We start from the raw sequence: 7135 nt of genomic DNA, 5'->3' as shown, positions 1-7135 counted from the left end.
TAGTCAACTAGAGGCTCACTAGGGACAGTGTGTTGTCTATGTATCCACACATGTATTTGAGTTTCCAATCAATACAATTCTAGCATGGATAATAAATCATTATTATGAACAAGGAAATATAATAACAACTAATTTATTACTTCATCTAGGGCATATTTCCAACAACTATCTTCTCCACTTTTGACCCCTTGGATACCTACCACCATATTCTATTCCACCCTTATGCTATGTCCATTGTTCACACTCATGTATTGCATGAAGAATAAAAAGTTTATTCACATTGAAAAGTACGATCCAATTACCTGACTTGGACACCGTGGTGCTTGACACTTGTATTAATGTGGCAAAGACGGAGCCATGCCTTGCTAATATGAAAGATGAATGAGGGTAAACATTCTTTTAGGATCGTATATTTTTAAATATTGATGATTTTGTTGCTTGTGCTTATAAATATTACTATGTTGATATTTGTTAATTCATGTTTTCTCAATGAGCATACATGCAAAAGATTACATATTGGGTAGTATGTCACATCAAAATTATGTTTCTATCATTTACCCACTTGAGGACGAGCATGAATTAAGCTTGTGGATGCTTGATACTTCTCCGACGTATCTACAATTTTTTATTATTTCATGCTGATATATTATCATCATAGGATACTTTTTCGGTCATAATTCACCAAATTATATCATTTTTGAGCACTAACCTATTGACGCAGTGCACAGTGCCAGTTGCTATTTTCTACGCGTTTTTTTATTTTTCAGGTTTACCATACCAAACGAAGTCCAATTGCACCAAAACTTTTTTATGTATTTTTCTGGACCAAAAGAAGATGTGGAAGCTTCGAAAGAGTGCCAGAAGCCACACGAGGGAGGCACAAGCCAACAGGGCACGACCAGGGGGCGGCCCACCCTGATGGCTTGTCCCTCCCTGGTGGCCCCACTACCTCCAATCTAAGGACTATAAATTCACATATATATTCCAAAAACCCTAAATATCATAGAGAAACACTTTTTCCGCTGATGCAAGTGTCTGTTCCATGGTGATCCCATCTAGAGCTCTGTTTCGGTACCCTGCCAAAGGGGGATCGATCATGGAGAGCCTCGTCATCACCTTGTTGCGCTCATGATGATGTGAGTAGTTCACCATAGACCTATGGGTTTCTAGTTAGTATCTAGATGGCTATCTCCCTCTCTCTCCTGATCTTCAATAGAATGATCATCGCATCTTCACTTTGATCTATCTGTTGTAATTCTTTTGTATGGTGTGTTTGTTGGGATCTTCCGAATTGTGGGTATATGTTCATATTATTAATCCAAAGTATTTCAGTCTTCTATGGAATTATTATGATTCTTATTTTCATGATCATCATAGCTTCGTAATTCTTTCCGAACTATTGAATAACTTTGGCCAACTAGTTTGGCATTTCCTCAGTGAGAGGGGTGCATTTTAGTTGGTTCAACCTGACGGTCTCTATATCCCAGTGAAAGAAGGGGACATGTTTCGTCCTTGTTTTGTTGCCACTAAGGATAAAACGATGGGTTTTATTCATATTTGTTGAGTTTACTTTGTCTACATCATGTCATCATTCTCAAAGCATTACTTTGTTTGTCATGAACTTAATACATCGAGAGGCAAGCATAGAAGCGCTCTTGAAGTGGAGTAATAGTAGTAGGTGCACGCAGGAGTCGACCTATTTTCTTATGCACGTGATGCCTATATACACATGATGATTGACGTGAAATTGGCATAACTAATCTATTTTCTGTCAATTTCCCAAGAGTAATATTCTACCCACCATACGTTGCTTTCATGAGAGATGCCACTACAGAACACTATGGCCCCGGGTCTATTCAATTATATATTCAAAAAACTTATATTTTCCTCGCTGTTCTTATTTGTCTTTCATTTTATTTTGCAAGTTACAATTCTCTACAATTATCTACACACCTCATTTTCTTGCAAATAACGAGATCAAGGGGATCGACAACCCTCTTGCTTGTGTTGGATGCAAGTTTTTTGTGTGTGCAGCTGCTGAAGACGATTAAGGTTTGATATTCCTATTGGTTAGATAAACCTTGGTTTCTTAATTGAGGGAAATACTTACATGTATTGTGCTACAATTACCCATTCATCTTCACGGAAAACCCAACACAGATCACAAGTATCAACAACTAGCTGATATCTTCACGAAGCCTTTGGATGAAAGGAGATTTTGCAAGTTGTATTGTGATCTAAATATCTTAGATTACTAGAATGTCGAGTAAATGGACACACATCCTGACGCTTATGCACATTGATGTCTTTGATGCAGAACACACAAAGTAACGTATGTATTTAAGTCATGAAGCTATACACTCTAAGTGTGAATATATTAATGAAGAATATGAATCCAGAGCGCTAGATAATTGTGCGCCCTGTCTTGGTCAGCTATTCTTATATGGCGGGCAATGCCACCAACCCAACTTGAAGATATTGTTTTTATCTTCACATTTTGCTCCATGTATTCAATAATTCGGATGTGTCTTCAAACTTAAACACTTGATCATTTGAATGAATTGCATGTGATATTTTGGATTTCAGTCCTCTATAGTATTTGCCTATTGTTATATCTTTGAAGTTTATCTAGGAAAATGTGACTGGACCCACATATCCCATCTATGCTTATCTCTCCTAAGACTATTCAACTCCAGTCATATGCATCCTATTTGACATTAGTTGATTGCCTTTGTTGCATCCTTAGTAGTCGAAGACATATACAACCAAACATTTTATAATTTTCACCTTTATCATTTATTGCCCTTACCGCAACAACTACCTTGCATGCCGCGTCTGCTGAGAGGTAGTGGGCTATCACACGTGATGCATGCATGCCACATGTCCCACTAAACTTAAGAGTCCTGGGCATATCTGTCCAAAAGTATAAGATGTCCCTACTCCACCCTCCTTATAAATATATGTCCCCGACTCAGTTATTACTCTTCCTCCCAGCCTCAACTCTTGAGCTTCAAACCCTAGCTTCGTATCTAATATTCATCGTCGTCGGAGAAGAAATGCTTAGCCATCATGCATTTTTCATTATCGTACTCACGTCGGCTGCGACCATCTTCGTCCACTTCCTCTGTAGATGCATTCCATCACAAAGCTACGGTGTGGAAGATCGAATTCCTTGGCTTCCCTGCCTCGTCAAGTAGTTCTTCCTGTTCCTCACCACGCTAAATAAATCTCTGATATTTTTGCCCTTTGTTTGATCCAAAAAGGTACCAAATATTGTCGAATGTTGTTTCTTCACAATCTTTTCGACAACACTCATATATCAATCCATATTTTTCAATGCTTTTACTTAAGTTGAAAACTTAGGTTGATTTCTATTTTGTGTAAATTTTTGAACTTGCACAACTCTGAAACCACCTTGTATTAAGCAAAAGTGGAAGACTTCGGTGAATGAGGTCAGTATCTTCATACCATGTTTTATCTTCAAAATCTTCTAAGAATGCATATGACCTCTTCTATTCCTCTCGGATCATTAATTCTTTCATAGGTACATGTCTGCGGCAGAATCTCTTGGATCTCATAGTCTGAATTCATTTGCAAACGACTTGTACATACATCTCAACTCACCTCTAGCCAGTTCTCACTTGTACCAGCCTGCAAAGCATGTACCGAAGTTGAAGACTACACTAGTAGGAAAAACCTTATAGGTAGGTGTTGGAAATATGCCCTAGAGGCAATAATAAAATAGTTATTATTATATTTCCTGTTACAAGATAATGGTTTATTTTCCATGCACTACAAGAATCAAACTCTTTGCCGTCTACCAAAATGGACGACAAAGAGGTGATCCACCGATGGCAAAGGTCTTTGCCGTCAGCCTCCCGTCGACAATGTTCCTATGACTACTTTCGACGGCATATCACCTTCTTTGCCGTCAGCCTGCCTTAAGAGGACGACAAAGGGCTTTGCCATCAGCCTCTGGCACCGAGCAGACGACAAACATGCTTAGACGACAACCGACAGGCAACGCCTCCGTTAGGGCTAACGGAGGCTTTGCCGTCTGCCTTCCTCCCTCGCTTTGCCGTCTTCCTTCCTCCCTCTCTTTGTCATCTCCGTCCCTCCCTGTCTGTGTCGTCTGCCTCCCTCCCCCTCTTTGTCGTCTGCTTATTGGGCCAACATAGAGTTGGGCCAAGGCAGGGATCAGACTATTTGCCGTCTGCCTCCCTATCGTTAAGCCGTCAGTCTCCCGAGGCAGCGAACAACAAAGACCCATATGGCCAGCTGCTACTGCCTAGGTTGCACAGCTGGGTGCCATGTGGCACCTTTCCCATCAGTTGCCTGATGGCAAAGGCCTTTGCCATCAGCTAGCAGACGGCAAAGAGCCCATATTGTCACATTTTTGTTTCTTTTTTCTATTTCGCAACACATATATACATAATTCATAGCACATATATGATATATAGGTCACAACACATATATGATATACATATAAAGTTCATCAACACCATTTGTTCATCAATGTACATCCCATATATCGAAAGAACCAACATATACAAAGTTTCATCCATATATACATATACATATAGTTCCACATATATTGTTCATCCATATATACATATACATATAGTTCCACATTGTTCATCAACTCAAATGAAAACTATAAATAAAGCACTCTAATGCCAGCTTCCATGCATGCATGTAGTACATACAATCTGCAAAATGGGAATACGAAAGTCAGAACAAGAAGAACAACAACATGTATATGACAAATAAGCTAAATTGAAGAAGAAATAGAAGAAGAAAGAAGAGAAGAAGGAGAAGAAAAAGAAGAAGGAGGAGGAAGAGGAGGAGAAGGAGAAGGATAAGGAGAAGTAGGAGGAGAAGAAAAGAAGAAGAGAAGAAGAAGTAGAAGAAGGAGGAGAAGAAGGAGGATAGAAGGAGAAGAAGGAGGGCTCCTTCTCCTTCTTCGCTTCTTCTTCTCCTCCTCCTTCTTCTCCTTCTCCTTCTCTTCTTTTTCTCTTCTTCTTCTTCTTATTCCTTCTTTTCATTTCTCCTCTTCTCCTCTTCTTGGAGCGAAATTAGCTAAGTATGTATTTTTGGAGGTAAATGGACTAATTATGTCATTTTAGAGGAAACACAAGCTAAGTATATAATATTAATGAGCTAACCAGGGTTCTTATGCCATTTTGAGCTTATTATGTCGTTTAGGAGCTTAATTAGTCATTTTAATGAGCTAACCGAGGTTGTTACGATGTTTTTACCTAACTAAGCTAATTATGTCATTTTGGAGGGTAATTAGCTAAGTATGTCTTTCTTGGGGAAAATAAGCTAAATTCAAGAAGAAAGAGAAGAAGAAAGAAGAGAAGAAGGAGAAGAAAAAGAAGAAGGAGAAGGCGGAGGATAAGAAGAAGAAAAGAAGAAGAAAATAAGAGGATAAGAAGAAGGAGGAGAAGAAGGAGAATATGGAGGAGAGAAGAAGAAGGAGAAGAAGGAGCCCTCCTTCTTCTCCTTCTTCTCTTCTTCTTATCCTCCTCCTTCTTCTCCTTCCCCTTATCTTCTTTTTCTCTTCTTCTTGGTCTTCTTCCTACTTTTCATTTCTCATCCTCTCCTCTTCTTGGATCTAAATTAGCTAAGTATGTATTTTTGGAGCTAAATAGGCTAATTATGTCATTTTAGAGGAAAACAACCTAAGTATATAATATTAATGAGCTAACCAAGGTTCTTATGCCATTTTGAGCTTATTATGTCTTTTAGGAGCATAATTAGTCATTTTAATGAGCTAAGCAAGATTCTTACGGTGTTTTTACCTAACTAAGATAATTATGTCATTTTGGAGGATAATTAGCTAAGTATGTCTTTGTTGGAGAAAATAAGCTAAATTGAAGAAGAAAGAGAAGAAGAAAGAAGAGAAGAAGGAGAAGAAAAATAAGAAGGAGAAGGAGGAGGAGAAGACGAAGAAAAGAAGAAGAAAATAAGAGGAGAAGAAGAAGGAGAATAAGGAGGAGAGAAGAAGAAGGTGAAGAAGAATGAGAATAAGGAGGAGAGAAGAAGAAGGAGAAGAAGAAGGAGAAGAAGGAGGGCTGCTTCTCCTTCTTCTCCGCCTTCTCCTTCTTCTCTTTTTCTTATCCTCTTCCTTCTCCTTCCCCTTCTCTTCTTTTTCTCTTCTTCTTGTTCTTCTTCCTTCTTTTCATTTCTCCTCTTCTCCTCTTCTTGGAGCTAAATTAGCGAATATGTATTTTTGGAGCTAAATGTGCTAATTATGTCATTTTAGAGGAAAACAACCTAAGTATATAATATTAACGAGCTAACCAAGGTTCTTATGCCGTTTTGCTCTTATTATGTCTTTTAGGAGCTTAATTAGTCATTTTAATGAGCTAACCAAGGTTCTTATGATGGAGAAGAAGAAGGAGAGAAGAAGAAAAAGAAGAGAAGAAGAAGGAGAAGAAGAAGGAGAAGGAGGAGAAAAGAAGAAGGAGAAGAAGGAGGGCTATTTCTGCTTCTTCTCCTCCTTCTCCTTCTTCTTCTCCTACTTCTTCTCTTCTTCTTTCTAGTCATTCTTTACATTTTTACTATTTCAGTTCAGCTTATTATGTCATTTTGGAGCTAAATTAGATAAGTTATGAAACTAGTGGTTTCACTAACCATTTTGGAGCTAAATTAGCTAAGTTATGAAACTGGTGGTTTCACTAACCATTTTCCTTGTAGAAATCAAGTATGAGATTATTATGTCATTTTGGAGAAAACTTACCATAATGGTCATCAAGGAGGAGTAACACCAGGGTTGCTCGCGTCGGCTTCGTTTGGAGATGGTTGCCCTGGAGAAGGGTCGAGCGATGCCACTCGGGAGTTATTCTGCACAAAGTATATTTTGCAATGTCTCATTTAGGATGATGACACTGAATTGTCAATACTAGTTTATAATGACCATTGGAATGAAACTCAGCGTGCCAATCACACAGAAGACGAGCATCAACGGAGGGGCTTGACAGGTCTTCTCGTACATAGACTGCACGTTCGGTTTTGAAGAGTCAGTCGTATTAGTTAGTAATGAAACAGACATTACACACATGATTTTTCTAATATGAAAAAGAAACTAACCACAATGAGCTTGTACATGGCCAGGTGAGCCGCCTCATTC

Source organism: Hordeum vulgare, chromosome 4H, assembly GCF_904849725.1.
Source record: "Hordeum vulgare subsp. vulgare chromosome 4H, MorexV3_pseudomolecules_assembly, whole genome shotgun sequence".
Classification (NCBI taxonomy): Eukaryota; Viridiplantae; Streptophyta; class Magnoliopsida; order Poales; family Poaceae; genus Hordeum; species Hordeum vulgare.
The sequence above is the reverse complement of the archived record's forward strand: the minus strand, read 5'-3'. Positions refer to the sequence as shown.